The sequence below is a fragment of the Marmota flaviventris genome, chromosome 6, assembly GCF_047511675.1.
Source record: "Marmota flaviventris isolate mMarFla1 chromosome 6, mMarFla1.hap1, whole genome shotgun sequence".
NCBI lineage: Eukaryota > Metazoa > Chordata > Mammalia > Rodentia > Sciuridae > Marmota > Marmota flaviventris.
The window spans coordinates 10400980-10415957 of record NC_092503.1 but is presented as its reverse complement, the minus strand read 5'-3'; the positions used below and the strand labels follow the sequence as shown (position 1 = coordinate 10415957).

The 14978-nt window shown below is 48.4% G+C and overlaps 1 long non-coding RNA gene across 1 annotated transcript in view; it reads right to left on the bottom strand.

Annotated features, from left to right (window-relative positions):
- Window positions 1–14180, bottom strand: part of LOC139706012 (uncharacterized) — a 220756-nt gene extending 206576 nt beyond the window's left edge. The window contains exon 1 of the long non-coding RNA XR_011707687.1: window positions 12699–14180. This is a non-coding gene — a long non-coding RNA (uncharacterized lncRNA). The remainder of the gene's footprint in view (window positions 1–12698) is intronic.
- Window positions 14181–14978: the final 798 nt, after the last annotated feature.

The window sequence follows — 14978 nt, the reverse complement described above, 5'->3', positions numbered from 1 at the left end:
TCATTTCATACATCATTTACAGCTTGCTGCTGTGATTCTACCAAACCACTGGGCTTTATCAAGTTAATGAGCAAGAAAAACATATTTGGTGAGTGTGTTAATTTTTTGAAAGTTCTGCAGAACCCAGGACATTAGAAAACATACACAGGGCAGCTGCACCCACCAGGGAGTCTCCCTCCCCAGATTCATTCCACCCAGCCACAGGATCTCCTGGCTATTTACATGTAAGTCAGCACATGCATCTTAACAGAAATTGAACAGGAAATATGTCACTTATTTCGTATTCTGTATTGTCTATATGGGTGATAATCTGGGACCTCGGGCAAAAGGTACCAGGGACCCAGTTGAGTTTTACAGACCAGTCTTTGCAGGTGGGAACAGTTCGCAGACAATGCACGTCAAGGGAAAGAAAGCATACTGAACTCAAGTGTCAGGATTTCCAAAATGGATATGAGATCATCTATCTAAAGAAAGATACAGTAACAAAGTTAAAGCCCAGGCATTTGGATGAAATTGCTGTCAGAGGAGCAAATAAGAGACCCCAGTAAGTCTTCATTTATTAAAGGGTCCTTTTAGAGTTCTTATTCTTATCTATCAAACTCTCCTAAACTTCAAGTTGGTTAAATACATCTCAGAATTAATCTGCCCATGAAACCATTGAACCAGAAGAGTCACGTTACATTTTATAGTTTCTGTCTTTGAGTTTCAGCTTAAATTAGACACATGAGATTGATCCCCAGCAAGGCCCTGGAGCTAGCAGAACTCACACCCAGAACTGGATGGGGCTGGTCTTATTTTTCTCAGCCCTTTTCCATGCATAGGAGAAGTGTGGATTTGTGTCTTATTAGACACGGGAAATGTTTGCAGCACTATTAAATTGCAACTAGGTGAACTGAATTGAATTTTAAATTGAAACACCAAATGATAGCTACTGCTTCGGAATATCACCCTCTCTACACAAATTGATAATGGATAGGGGCAACATTTTAATGCGTTATAAAATTCATTTAGGGTCAATTTTTGAACTCCTACCTATCACAAAGATTGCCACCCATAATCACTCTCTCTCTCTCATGCACGTGCGCGCGCGCACACACACACACACACACACACACACACAAATTCAAAACTCCCAGAGAGCTGAAATAGAGGAAATCAGATTAAATAAATGGCGTAGGAGATAGAATGCTTTTGCTGAGAACTGTTGTGCTACACGGGTTGTTTTCTAGATAAGACAAAATGCAAAACAGTCTATTTCAGAAAAGATACAAAATAAGTATCACTATTTTGGGGAGGAACATAATTATGTTTAGTTGGCGAATATAAACCCAGGAAACATGTTTGCATTCACATATTTAATGACATTTTTCTGTTCCTCTCACTGTGGTGGTGATAAACCCCCACTTAACAAAGAGCCCAGTTTTCAGTAACTGAGGCCAGCTCACTCCATATGCAAGAGGGGTCCGGGGCCTAGGGATGTTTAGGAATATCAGTCTTTAAGAAATGTCTGACTTTGCAAATGGTTTCTGGAGATGGAAAGAAGCAAGTTGAGAAGAGCAGCCCACGAAATCGAGGCTGGGAGGCGAGTTGGCACAGGTGGTGGTGTGGTCTTCAAGGACTCCCTCAGCACCCCTCACGCTGTACTCTGTGACCTCTCAGCAACCAGGCCACCTCCCTGGGCCGTACCCAGCAAGCAGTTAGGCCAAGAATGCTCTGTACTCAGAACCTAGACGGAAGCACCAGATGTCCCCCAGGACCACCCTCGGGCACTGAGTTGCCCCCACCTAAGCCGAAGACTTGCCTTTCTCAGCCTGCAATAATAGATTCTGTCGTCTGCACTATAAAAGACCTGGCCAGACCATGCCCTGAAAAAAATCTCAGAAGTCCCAGCAGATCTCATGCACAGCTGGGGAGAAACAGTAGAAGACAAGGGGCGGAAAGAGTCAGGCAAGAGAAAGCTGCTTGGGGCCAGCCTGCAGTAGGAAAAGAACATTCTGGAAAGGTGGATGAAATCCTCCCTCCCTCACAGTAGCACAGGTTTTAAAGGCCACCTATCTGACGATTGTGAGGCAGCCAATGACCCTTCCCACCCAGCTACCAGCTAACACTGTGGGGAACACACCCTAGGGTGACCTCATGACCCACAGCCTCACGTAATCCACCTTTAGGTGAAGTGGCCTGGGACTCGCATCTAGCCTGTAGAAGATGGCAGAAGTGGTTGGACAGCCCTTCCTGAGACTGGGTCACCTTCTGTAGGACTCCACTTTAGCAGACTGGAGCGAGAGCCTTTTACTGGCTGTGGTAGATACAATAATGGTCCCTAGCCCACAGAACTTCCACACACTAATTCCAGGAACCTGTGATGTTATGTTACATGGCAAAAAAAAAAAAAAAAAAAATTCACAGATATAATTAAAGATACATTCACCCCCACATAGAAAGCTTATCCGGGATTATCCAAGAGGACCCAACTGAGTCACATAAATGCCTTAAAAGCAGACAACTTCTGCTGGCTGGACTCAGAGAAACTGCAGAAGAGAAGCAGCCGAGATGCAGACAGGGAGGGTCATGGAGATTCCCGTTTAAGCAGGATTCGACATGCTGGTTCTGAGACATGGGGCCCATGGGCAAGGACCAAAGAAATGCCCAAAGGAAGCTCCCTAGGAGCCAAGGGAAGCCTGTGACTGACAGGCAACAAGGAAACACAGACCCCAGCCCTACACAGCTGCAAGGACCTGCGTCCTGCCAAGAACCTGGGTGAGGAAGAAGTAGCTACATCCCACAAGTCCAGAAAGGGTCCCATCCTGGCCAACTCCTTGTGGGACTCAGAGCAGCAAAACCAGGTGAGCCATGCTGTGCCCAAACTTCTGACACACAAGTCTGAGATATGTCAGTGGTGTTTTAAACCACTAAACCGTGGTGATTTGTTACAACCGTAATAAGAAACTAGCACACTGGCCTTGGATAAGTAGGCTGCCACGTTGTGAAGGGACGAGAATCAAAGTCACCAAGGAGAAGGGATCTCAGTCCCACAATCACAAGTGACTTAATTCTGCCAACCACCAATGAGCTGGAAAGAGGACCTCTACCTCAGAAGGAATTTAGTCTGTCCCAGAGCTTAATCATATCCTTGAAATCCCAGCTCCTGACCCATGGAAACTGTGAGATAGTAAATGTAGGGGACTTTAAGCCACCGAGGTTGTGTCTACCTGTAATGCACAATCTGATGCTAACACGCCCTCCAGGACTGGGGTTTCTGCTTCCTCCTGACAACCATCACCCCCACACCCAAACCAACATGTACTCCCCAACAGGATCGGGAGCCACGAGGCTGCTGTGTCACATATGAGGGCTTCAGATAAAGATCGAAGGTGATTTAGCACCTGTTACATGCAAATACAAAGTCTCTTTCTTCCACCAGAATTTAAAGTCATGCCCTTCCACGTCTAGAGCACACCCTCTGCCCTTTCAGTGCTGCTCTCCCTGTCAAGGGCAAAAGGGTTCTCCAGTGAGAACGCCACACGACAGATAGCTCCCCTTTTTGGCATTTGCCATCAGAGCCTACTTCTGTGTCACGCAGGAATAGCATTCTGTCACTTTACTTCGATTGTTTTTTTCCTTAGGTATTTTATCCAGTTTGAAAACAATACCAGACAGAATCCTTTCTTGTATAAATGAAAAGAACACAAATGAAATTCAAATGTACAAAGGAAAGATAAAGGCAAGGGGCTGGGGCTGGGCTCAGCGACCGAGCGCTTGCTTAGCATGTGTGAGGCCCTGGGTTTGATGCTCAGCGCCACGTATAAACAAACAAAATAAAGGTCCACTGACAACTAAAAATATATTTTAAAAATAAAAACAAGATGGAATGATGGAGTGCAGGCAAGGCTGGCAGCCCTGCCTCTCTGTGTCCCTCGGTTCTGCCTTCCTCTGTGTTTGCTTTATTTTCCAACTGGTTCTTCACTCATGTGGCAAGATGGCAACCAAGAGCCCAGGTTTCTATTCCCCTTTCACCCTAGAAATGAAGACACAAGGTCCCAGCTCGACTCTCACTGATTTATTTGGATCATGTCATTCCTCCTGAACAATCAGAATGGACAGAATTTGCCAATGGATATACCTGAGCAGTTGTGTCCATTGCTAGATCATAAGGTGAGACTGGTCACCCAATCCATGTGGACTGAGAGTCTGGGAGGACTGCATTCCCTAAAGAAAAGTCCTGGAGCTACCCCAGAAAAGGGGAAACAAACATTTGAAGGCCAAACCAACAGCTCTCCACTTCTGGGAGTTACTTTATTTATCAGATTGGACTCCAACTGGTGTTGGAAAAGTATATATATAAAACCAATTTTCCAAAGGTGGGGGGAAACTGTCATACCAAAAGACAACCATATGTTGTATCTGAACTGGAAAATGGCCTGGAAGGTGGCTTCCATCTGTGATTCTAACTCTCACTGGAGCCTAACTGGAAGGCCTGATGTCTCCCAACAGAGTTTTGAAATTATTTTTGAAAAGAACACTTACTATCTCTTCCTAATGGCACTTCAAGGATCAATGCTTTGCTTGAGCAATGTCTCAATGTCCCCAGACCCACTGCAGCCAACATTCAGCCATGCACTCACTCCACATTCCCTAAAGGTGAGAGGAAGAGCTGCAAGAGGTGCTTGGCTCAGTGCTGAGCCTGCACTTTCTGGGCTCCCAAACTTTGCTTTTCAAAAGAAAATTTCTTCAAACAAAGCAGTTACAAGTCTTTACTCAGTTGAAGTTTAAAAACAAAGATACCTTTGAGTTTTCTAAACACATACTAACAGAAAAGCGTTTTTTTAACTTACAAAAAAAAAAAAAAAAGAATCCTTTTGGTGTTCACATACAGCCAGGCAGAATTCAGCTAAAACTTTCCCCTGAGTACTATTTTGCAACAGAGAACAGGCACCAAAATTTTTTCACCTAAAAGACTTTAGCCTTTCAAAAAGGAAAGAGACAGAATTGGAAGAAATGAATAAAGAAGCTAAATAGGAAAGCCCTGCAAACCATTTAGAGCCTAGTATTAAGATATCTTCAGATGAATTGTTCATATCTTCTCATTAGATGTCATTTTTGGATCTAGATGATAATTTTAGTGGAAATCACTCAAACTTCCTTGAGGTAGAACAGTCACTCAATCTTTAACCCATATCAGAGATATATTGAACTGTTCTCCTATTTTTAGTGCCTTGAATTTTTTTTTTTTTTAGCATAATGGGGAAAGGGGAGTTTAATCTCCCTGTGAGCATACCATATGTGTTATTTTCTAGTACCTATGTATAATTATCACTGTTATTTTAATAATCAATTTCAGTGTAATGACAGGATTTGCTTCCGTTGTATTTGAATCATAATAAAGCTCAATAAAAAGAAAATGAGAAAGAAAGAGAAAATATCATTCGGAGGATTAACAAAACACTCCAACAAAAGGAACCTTTTTAATTTTCATGAGGTGATAAAGTGATAGCCTTTTGAATAGACAATTAGGTTCATAAACCTGATACACCAAGGGTTTAATTCACAAACACACATTGCCACTAATACATTTGCAAAGGAACTGTATGCTTAACAGGATTAGAATACTGCAAATCATTCATTATTAATGGGAATCTACATTGCCTAGGTCCTCATTCCTAGATAGACCGGTATTTAAATCAAATAATTTAGCCCAATTTCAGGAGCTTAATTCTGTACACAGATTGCTCATGGGTAGCTCTGTGTTTCCTGGCATGGAACTGAGAGTCTCTAGTAGGGGCTCTGTTAACCTGCCTCAGCCCGTTACAGGGGGGATTTGGATTCTAGAAGCTCAGTGCCTTACTCTATCTACCCATGAAAGGAGGAGGGAACCAACTAGCTATGAGTCCACCTACCAAGGGGGTCTGCTTCTGCAAGAGGCTGTAAGCCCCTCTGCATTCTATGCTCACTACTCCCACTTTAGCTCTGGTCATTGATTTTGCAGATTCAGCCCATATCTCACCAGGGCTCCAGACAAAACCTGGTCCAGATCAGAGGTGGAATTTACATGGCTATGGTCTCAACAGTGACTCAAGAGCATCATCACTCCACAAGACAGACATGCAAGGCTCCCCCACTCTGCCTTCCAGGGATGGTGCCTTTTGGGGTAGGTACAACCATGAGATGGGAGTTTTGTTTTGTTTTGTTTTGAGAGAGAGAGAGAGAGAGAGAGAGAGAGAGAGAGAGAGAGAGAGAGTTTTTTTAATAGTTTTCAGTGGACACAACATCTTTATTTTATTTTTATGTGGTGCTGAGGATCGAACCCAGCGCCACGCACTTGCCAGGCGAGCGTGCTACCACTTGAGCCACATCTCCAGCCCCTGTGTGATGGGATTTGGGGGACGGCAACCATGGGAGGTGATTCATCCTCATCCCTGAGCCTGTAATTGTGCCAAGCACAGAGTGATCAGCGGTTCTAATCTGGCTGGGACTAAAGAATTTCCCAGGGCACAGGACTTTAAAAGCAGAAAAGTCCTGGGCAAAACAGACAAGATGGTCACCTTAGCTAGGCAGTATGCTGTCCATGAGGTTGTCCAATATTATTGTACAATAATATATGTCTAATATATATATATATATATATATGTCCAATAATATGCTCAACCTCATGAAAGAGATACCCCATTTTAGAAGTCAAAACTGAACCCTAAAGTTAAAGAATTTTCCCTGGTTCATGCTGGAAGAGCTGAGATTTGATCCCAGGTCTCTGCAACTTCTCTGTCCATTACGTCCATTCTGCTCAGACAACTGAGTGCCCCACCCCCCTGAAGCCCCCTCGCCCGCTCTGGCTGCTGCTGCTGCTGCCATCACCAGCTCATCTGCTTCCGCCACCTGGGAAATCAAAGTTCCCTTGATCTTAGATTAGAGCTTCCGGTTGGTTGGGAATAACCTGATCCTGTGAGCAAGGCCACACTAAAGGCCAATTTGATGAGCGTCTATCCTCCAACACCGGGCCCTGCAGAGGCTGCACAGTGCCTTCTCCTCCTCAGGGAACACGTTCCGAGACTCCCAGTGGAGGCCAGAGTACTGAGCCCTGCGATGCAATGCTTCCTCCATCTTAATTAATTGCTTACCACTTGCTGTGGCCATAACTTTTGCAGTTTGAGGTGCAACAACAAAATTACAAGATTTCTTTTTCCTTTTTCACAATTTCAGGGATGGAAATTTCCTTCTGACCATAGATCTTAGCAACCTCAGCATATGAGGTTTTTTCCTTTTTTCTGATTAAGTCAAGGATTTTTCACTTTTTCCAGTTTTTAAAGAAAGCATCTTCGGGTTTCTCTTTTGGCATATCCAAATTGCCAACATCACTATTCTTCAGCTTTGGGGCCATTATTCATAAAATAAGGATTACTTGATTGCAAGCACTTGGCTACTGTGACAATGGATCTGATAACGACGTCCAGGTAGGAACAGCAGGGATGGTGCCAAGATTTCATCACAGGACTCGTCGTGCAACCTAAAACTTTTTTTTTTTCCTTTTTGTAATGCTGAGGATGGAGCAGGGACTCACACATGGTAGACAAGTATGCTACCACTGAACTATCCCCTCAGCCAAATTTCTGGAATTTTCCACGTAATCTTTTCTCTGCAATTGACCCTGGGAAAACCTGAGAAGCAAAATCATCAGCTCTGTATTGTCAGTTGGAAGAGGGGTGCATATCAAAGTGACCCAGGGGTATTTTCCAAACTAAATGCCCCCACCTGGGCAGCAGATTTTGATGCACCAGGCTCTGTGGTGTGCCTGGCCGTGGGTGGCATTTTCACATAAAGATCTCACATTCCCCTGATGATTCTTGAAGCCTGGATACCCAGCCCAGCGTGCTGCCCCAGGCTAAGTAAAAACTCTGGCTTTATTCCGCAGTTGGGTCAGCCACTGTGCCTCGTAAATGTGACTGGGTGGGCCTGGGCAAGCGTCCTGCAGCAGTCACATAAATGATATTAAAGGCAAAGTTTGGGGAAGAACAAAACTCCCAGCTCAGCCAGGCTTTGAGGTTCACAGCCTGTAATCCCAGTTCACTGTGGCACATGCCTGTAATCTAAGCGGCTCGGGAGGCTGAGGCAGGAGGATCACAAGTTCAAAGCCAGCCTCAGCAAAAGCTAAGCAACTCAGTGAGATCCTATCTCTAAATAAAATACAAAATAGGGCTGGGGACATGGCTCAGTGGTCAAGTGCCTGAGTTCAATCCCCAGTACCACCTGCCCCTCCCCCCAAAAAAACCTCCCAGCTCTACTGTACAACTTAGGCAAACCCCTCAATTTCTCATGATCCCAAATCCTCACTCACAGAACAGGGTTCATCCTAACATCTATCCCAGAATAGCATCAGCGAGTACTGACACTTAGACCAAGTGCTGGTTCCCATACTCTGCACCTCAGCACTCCACTCAGCCTCAACCCAAATCCTAAGCTGTCACATTGTTCTGTTTTAAGGTTCCTCCCGGGTGGAGGGCATCCAGGAAGCCTGCCTGTTGTGCCCCAGACTGGGCATGACTGCCCACTTTCTTTTCCCTGTGATCACCAACTGCTTTGGAATTTAACATGTCCTTCATTATCTATCATCCAGACGTCAGTCCAGTGAGAGAGGTGTCACTCGTGTCACTGGTGCCACCAATAAATATAATTAAAAACTCAAAAAATAACATGTTACGCAGTTGATTCTTCTCATGAGAAAAGGAGCATTTGTTTTTCAAAACGATTAATGAAAGTTTTTAAAATAGTAAGAGCCTGAATGCATTCATCATTCACTGGGAGTAATAATAAGCACTCGCATCCAACCTGTGACACCCAGCGTCCTTCAACCCGGCAGGCTGGAAGGGAAGTTTTCTAACCTGTAGAGGGAAACAGGTGGCAGTGTTTGACCTTCTCTTCCCGTCCCACCTCCTGCGAGGGCTCCACCCACAGCCACCTCCCACCTGGTGCCAGCCAGAGCCTCCTGACTGGTTCCCATGCGGGCCTTGGCCAGTCTGGTCTGTCCTGGCTCACCATCCAGACTGGCCCTTCCCCACAGGGGGCCCTTCCCCAAGGGGACCGTCACCACCCACCTTCTAGCCCTCCATACTCACCTCCCTCCCCCTCAGGCAGATGAAACCCAAACCCCCGAGGCCTGCCCAGGCCGGGGCAGCGCAGCCCAGTCCTTCCTGGACGACCCTCTGCCCTGAAACCACGCCTTCCTTTTTGCCAGAAGCTTCTGACTCCCCTTCAAGGTCAGGCCTCAGCCCAAGGCCGCTGCCTCCAGAGGCCAGAGGCGGCCGCTTGGCTGGCAGCCGTGCTGCGAGGAAGGCTCCACACTCGGTGTCCCCTCATAGCATTTGTCACAGCTCTGAGTCACATATTTATTAGTGTGGGGTTATTTGCTGTTGCTGTTGCTTTTTTATGTCTCTTTCTCCCTCACTATAGGCCCCATCTGAGCAGGAACAATCTCTATTTGTTCTCCTGGTTGGCAGAAAGCAGAACAATGCTGGACTCCTAGGAGGTGCTCTATAAATATTTGTGGAATGGTCCAACCTAAATGCCTCTCTTTGTGGCATGATGAAGTAGGGGGGGGGGGTGTAGACTCTAAAATAAACACCATTAGCAGCAGATCCAGCTCCTCACACCAGGAGGGCCGCAGGGCCCAGGGCGCTGGCGCTGCTGGGAAACACCACACCACCGGCCGCCTCCAGGGACACACCGGTCATCTGAGTCCTGGTTTTCTGATTTTCCACAGCCCGCCACGGATTCCTGATTTAGGATGTTGCCTAATGGCTCTTGATGTTTGCAAAGCTCTTCCTCCAACATGATCTGACTGAGACCAATGAGGGAGGTGTGCAGGCTCCACCACACCCATCTCGCAGACAGGGACGGGACCAGTTCTCACAGCTCAGGCTGCGGGGCCTGCCTCCCCGCTGCTGGTGGAGGCCCCTTCCCACAAGAGAAAATAGTGTGGCATGTTAAGTATGACTTTGGGACAAAGTCCCACAGGGAACTGATCCTGTCATACCGGATTCTTACTGGATTCAACCAGAGCTACTTCTACAGTCATTTGACTGATTGACTGACTGGTTGATTAGTGATGGGGATTTAACCCAGGGCACTTTACCACTGAGTCATCCTCAGTCCTTCCTTTTTTGGGGGGCAGGGGGGGGGCATGTTCTCACTAAGTTGCTTAGGGCCTCATTACTTTGCTGAAGCTGGCCTTGAACTTGCCATCCTCCTGCCCCAGCCTCCCAAGTTGCTGGGATTCTAGGCATGCACCACCATGGCCAGCTCACATGATTGCTTTTAGGTGTGTCATCAGAAGTACATGCAGGTCTACACAACTCTTGGAACAAAAGAGGAACCTCAGCTGGAGTGCCTCCTGTGCCCACATCATCCAGGCAAGTTGTTATCACTGAAAATCAGACAAACGCTGGACTGCTCTCTTCACCATGTCTGTAATGACTAAGGGAATGTCCTTCTCCCTGTCGAGTGAGCGAGAGCATCCTCAACAGAGGCTCTCTACTCCCGAGGGAAGTTCCTTCTGTGCACCCACAAACTCAACTGTCTCTCCTCCACTTCTCCAGGCAGAAGATTCAAAGAAAAACTAAAACGGGTTAGTTTGCCAGATGCGTGTGTCTGCAAGCACCTTGTAAGCACACAAAGGGTTTGAGCTGCATTCAAGAACCATAGAGGCGGCCCCACTGAGTGGCCTCAGCCTGGGGCAGGGAGGTGGACGGATCCCCCGCCACGGAGACACCAGGGTCAGCCACCACACCAAGGTTCCCTGTCCACCAGGCTGAGCACAAGAAGGGCCTCCCGGGCTCACTGCAGTCCCCCGACCCCTCTCGGGTCCAGTCCCTCGACCCCTCTCGGGTCCAGTCCCTCACCCTCGGCTCCATCTGTCACTGAGTTCCTCCTGGATGGCCAGCCAGGCCCCGGGTGGGTCCCCAGCTCTGCCCTCCTCATCAAGTCTTTCCAAACGCAATGGTTCCCAAAGAAGCTGCGGCTGAGACAACCGGACTCCACGGTGAACTCACACGGCCGCACAGAACACTGTAAATTGTTGAAGGAAAAAGCACCTGTTGCACACTGTCCAATCTGCTGGCTCCTGCAGTCCTCACTGTCCCCACCTGAGCAGGCAACCCACCTTTCAGTGACGTCATATGTCTGCAAGGCTGGGCTTTCCAAATTTGGGACTCATAGATACTATTTTACATACCTAAAACCAAGGAACACAGGAACTCAAACAGATGCCCGTACACCCATGTGCACAAAAGCGTGGTCCACAACAGCCCCGCACTGGGAACAGCCAGGTGGATACGCACATGCACGGAATATTATGCAGCCCTGGAAAGGATGCGGCACCAACACACGCCAGGCAAGGCTGACGCTGGAAGCATCATCCTCAGAGAAAACTTCAAGCACAGGACAAATGCATCATCACACTTCCACGCAGTACCTAGAGCAGACACATCCTTAGAGACAGAAAGCAGAACAGGGGTTGCCAGGGGCCGGGGACCAGGGACTGTCAAGTGTCATTTACAGAGGACAGAGTTCTCCTGGGGATGATAGCAACTGCTGGAGATGGACATGGTGATGTCTGCACGACCTGAGAACCGACCATAGAAACGACCACACCCCACTGAATGGCACACTTGAAAATGGTGTACATTCCATGCTTCGGTCCCCTTCCTCCTGTTCACCTGAGACACTCTCCTGTACCTCCCAGCACCCTCCCCGCCTACCCTAGGTGCCTTGACTGACGCCCTCCCCATCGCTGGGTGGGAGCTCTCCTCCGTGCTCCCACAGCAACGGGTTCTCCCTGCAGAGTGTACTTGAATGTCCCATGAACTCACTGAAGTGCGCGCCCAGTACTCACGTAGCAGATGCTCAATGAACATCCGTCAAATCAAAAACGAGTGGCTGAGCAAACTGAGCATTATCATTGCCATTATTCTGAATGGTTCTCTCCCGTGATGTTTACCATCTAGGTAGATCCCGTCATAAAGCTTTAGTTGTAGACAGAAACGGACCTTCCCTCCTATGGAAGGAAGCCCCTGAGAAGACCTCTGTAAGAAGGGACAGGCACCCACAGGTAGGCTACCTGAGTCAACAGTTAGGGACACACAGAAAAGCCAGGCCCTAATCAGGGAGTAACAGAGTTAGCAGGGGACCCCGGCTGGTTATAGGAATCCACCCTCAGGTACTTGCCTGACCCTGGGGGTCACTCCTCCTGGGGCCTCGGTTTCCTCACCTGTCTCTTGAAGCTCTTCTGACCCCACCCCAGGTTCTGACGGATCCATCACCGATCATCTGTTCATGACACAGGAACTGATTTCGGAGGGCTGACCATGCCCCAGCCTCCCCCCAGACCTGGTGACAGGCCATGTGGCAAATTCAAACATGAACTTGACAGAAAAAGATAAGATACGTGCTGAAATGCCCACACTGCAAAACAGACCACGGTAAGTAGCGAGAGAGAAAAATAGGCAAGATGACGGAGGGCTGGTCACCAAGCCAGAGTCCTCCAAACAGGGGACCCACACAGAAGCACAGAATGGGACCTGGTGATCCTGAAAGGTAGGTGCTATGGGGAAGGCTGTGTTTGGGTTTCTACCTGGAGAGGGAAAGTTTTCCGCTGGCAGAGTCACCTCCGTGCTCTCCGCAGCTCCATCAGGAACCGGCTCTTGCCATCTTACCTTCTGCCAGGCTCACGTGGGCTCCTCGTGGCTCTCACAGGTGCAGAGTGCGACACAGCCAAGCTCAGAGGAAGACCAGAGGGTCATCAGTTCAGCCCATGATGGCTCCCTGTGGCTCTCTCTCAGAGGAAAATAAATCTCCCCGAAGACTGGCAGCCAACTCCCGGGAAGCCACAGCACTGGACAGCAGGCCCACTCTGGAGCCAACTGGCTTTCGGGAGGGCACAATGCCAGGTCCGTGTGGGCCTTGCTTGCTGGGCCACTAGCCACTTCTGCACTGCGGGTAGTCAGGTGCACGGCTTCCGCGTTCTCCCCACGCACGGAGAAGCAGGCTGCACACTACAGAATCTGCCAGGAGGCGAGGTCTACGGATGAGCAAGACAGAGGCAAGTTCAAGCCCCACTTGGCCTCTCTACTCCAGTGGCTCTGAAGCTGGCTGCACTGTGAATCGTATCCACTTCCCAGGGGCCTGGGGTCCCAGCACCTGTGATTTCATTGTTTCAGTCTCCTAGAGGAGTCCAAGGCCCTCTGAGGTCCTCAAACCTGAGCAGCCTCAGATCCACCCAAGGCCTTGTGAAGATCAGATTGCTGTCCCCACCACCCAGGTTCTCAATTCACGAGGTCCGGGGCCCAGAATTTGCTCCCAGTGCTGCTGCTGCCCTAGTTGAGAACCATGACTGTGCTGGGCCTGATCTGAATCAAATCACCCGCCCAGAGCCCCCGCCTCCTTGCTCTCCGTGTAATGATGACAACATGGCCGCCCTTCAGTGGCTGCTACTGCGAGGGTGAAGATAAGGTCCACGAGGCGTCTGGCGCAGAGCCCACAAAACTCATGGGGCGCCTGGCACCCTCACAACATGGAAGGACTGCGCTGAGTCATGGCACGATGAGAGCGTCCACACCGTCCAGGTGTGACCCTGTGCAGGCCACCTCTCCCCCAACCTAGGATTTCTGCCCCCACATTTTCTGCACCAAGTCCAAGTCTCGGGAGGTTTGCTTTTTTTGTTGTTGTTTCTTTGCTTTTTTGATAGAACGATGCTTATCAGAGGAAAAACATCTGTTCCACTTTCTTTAATCTCTAATTTATCTAATCTCCCTTTGTAAAATAGGTATATTGCTAATGACTGAATTTCTGCCAAGGGAACAAAAATGCTTGTTTCAATTACTTATTCTTCTCATTGACTTCACCCTCTGAGGTACAATCTCACACAACATAAATATAATGAATGGGCTACTTTTTTCTGGCATCTTCATCACTGGCCACTAAGACAGAGACTTCCAGAAAAGAGAGATGGCATTTTCCGTGTCTCTACCCGAAGCACCAGATGTAATATTTGTCGGAGTAAATTAAATCTTTCGCTTGGGCAGCCCAAGGCACAACCCTGCGGTTGGTGACCATGACGGAAAGCGGCCACCAGAGGGCGCGGCAGAGCAGCATTGCCCGCCCCCTCCAGGGCCGGAGACTCCGGTAGCCCAGGCTGCTGGCCGGGCCTGGGGCGCTCCGGGGGAGCCAGGGGGTTTCTCGCAACCTGTAGGCTCAGAGGTGATGGATTCTCTTTCACGTTTTTGTTGTTATTCATTGCTTAAGTTAGTAAACAAATATGATTTGCTCTCGTGTGTTTATAAAAGTAAGCAAAGGTGACAGCATTTAAAAGGATGGAACCGGATCCAAAAGTAAATGGAATTTGAGAATTGAAGAGCTAAGGGGGCGTTGAGGCCGACTGCAATGACCCCGCATCCACAGACAAAGAAAGGAGGATCGCAGCGCTCACGCTGACCACTGAAGAGCGGGAGCCAGGCCTGAGCCAGGCCTGACCCAGGCCAGTGCCTGACTCCCATCCTGGGTTCCCTCAGGGCACACTGTCCAGGCCAGAAGGCTCCCACGGCCCGGACATAGCAGCCCAGGTCCCTGTCCGTGTCCTCCAGTCCACTGCATTGAGGGGCTCTGCGGCCCGTTGAGTAATCTCTGCAGCCAGGTGCTTCTTCCTGGGCTGTGAAAAGAAAGAAAAAGACAATTATTCTATAACTTGTTTGTTCCGTGTTTACAGTTTAATTTCTTTATTTCTTATTGTAGTGAAGTATACATAAAATCTACCACTCTAGCCGCTTTGGGGGATGATTCCATGGCGTCAAATCCATGCCCGTTACCGTGCAACCACCACCTCCATCTCTCTCCCAAACTGTTATCTTCCTAAACCAAACTCCACCAGCAAACTCCGGCTCCCCATTGCCACCTCGCCAGCTCCTGGCAGCCTCTGCTCCTCTTGGTCTGATGTGCCT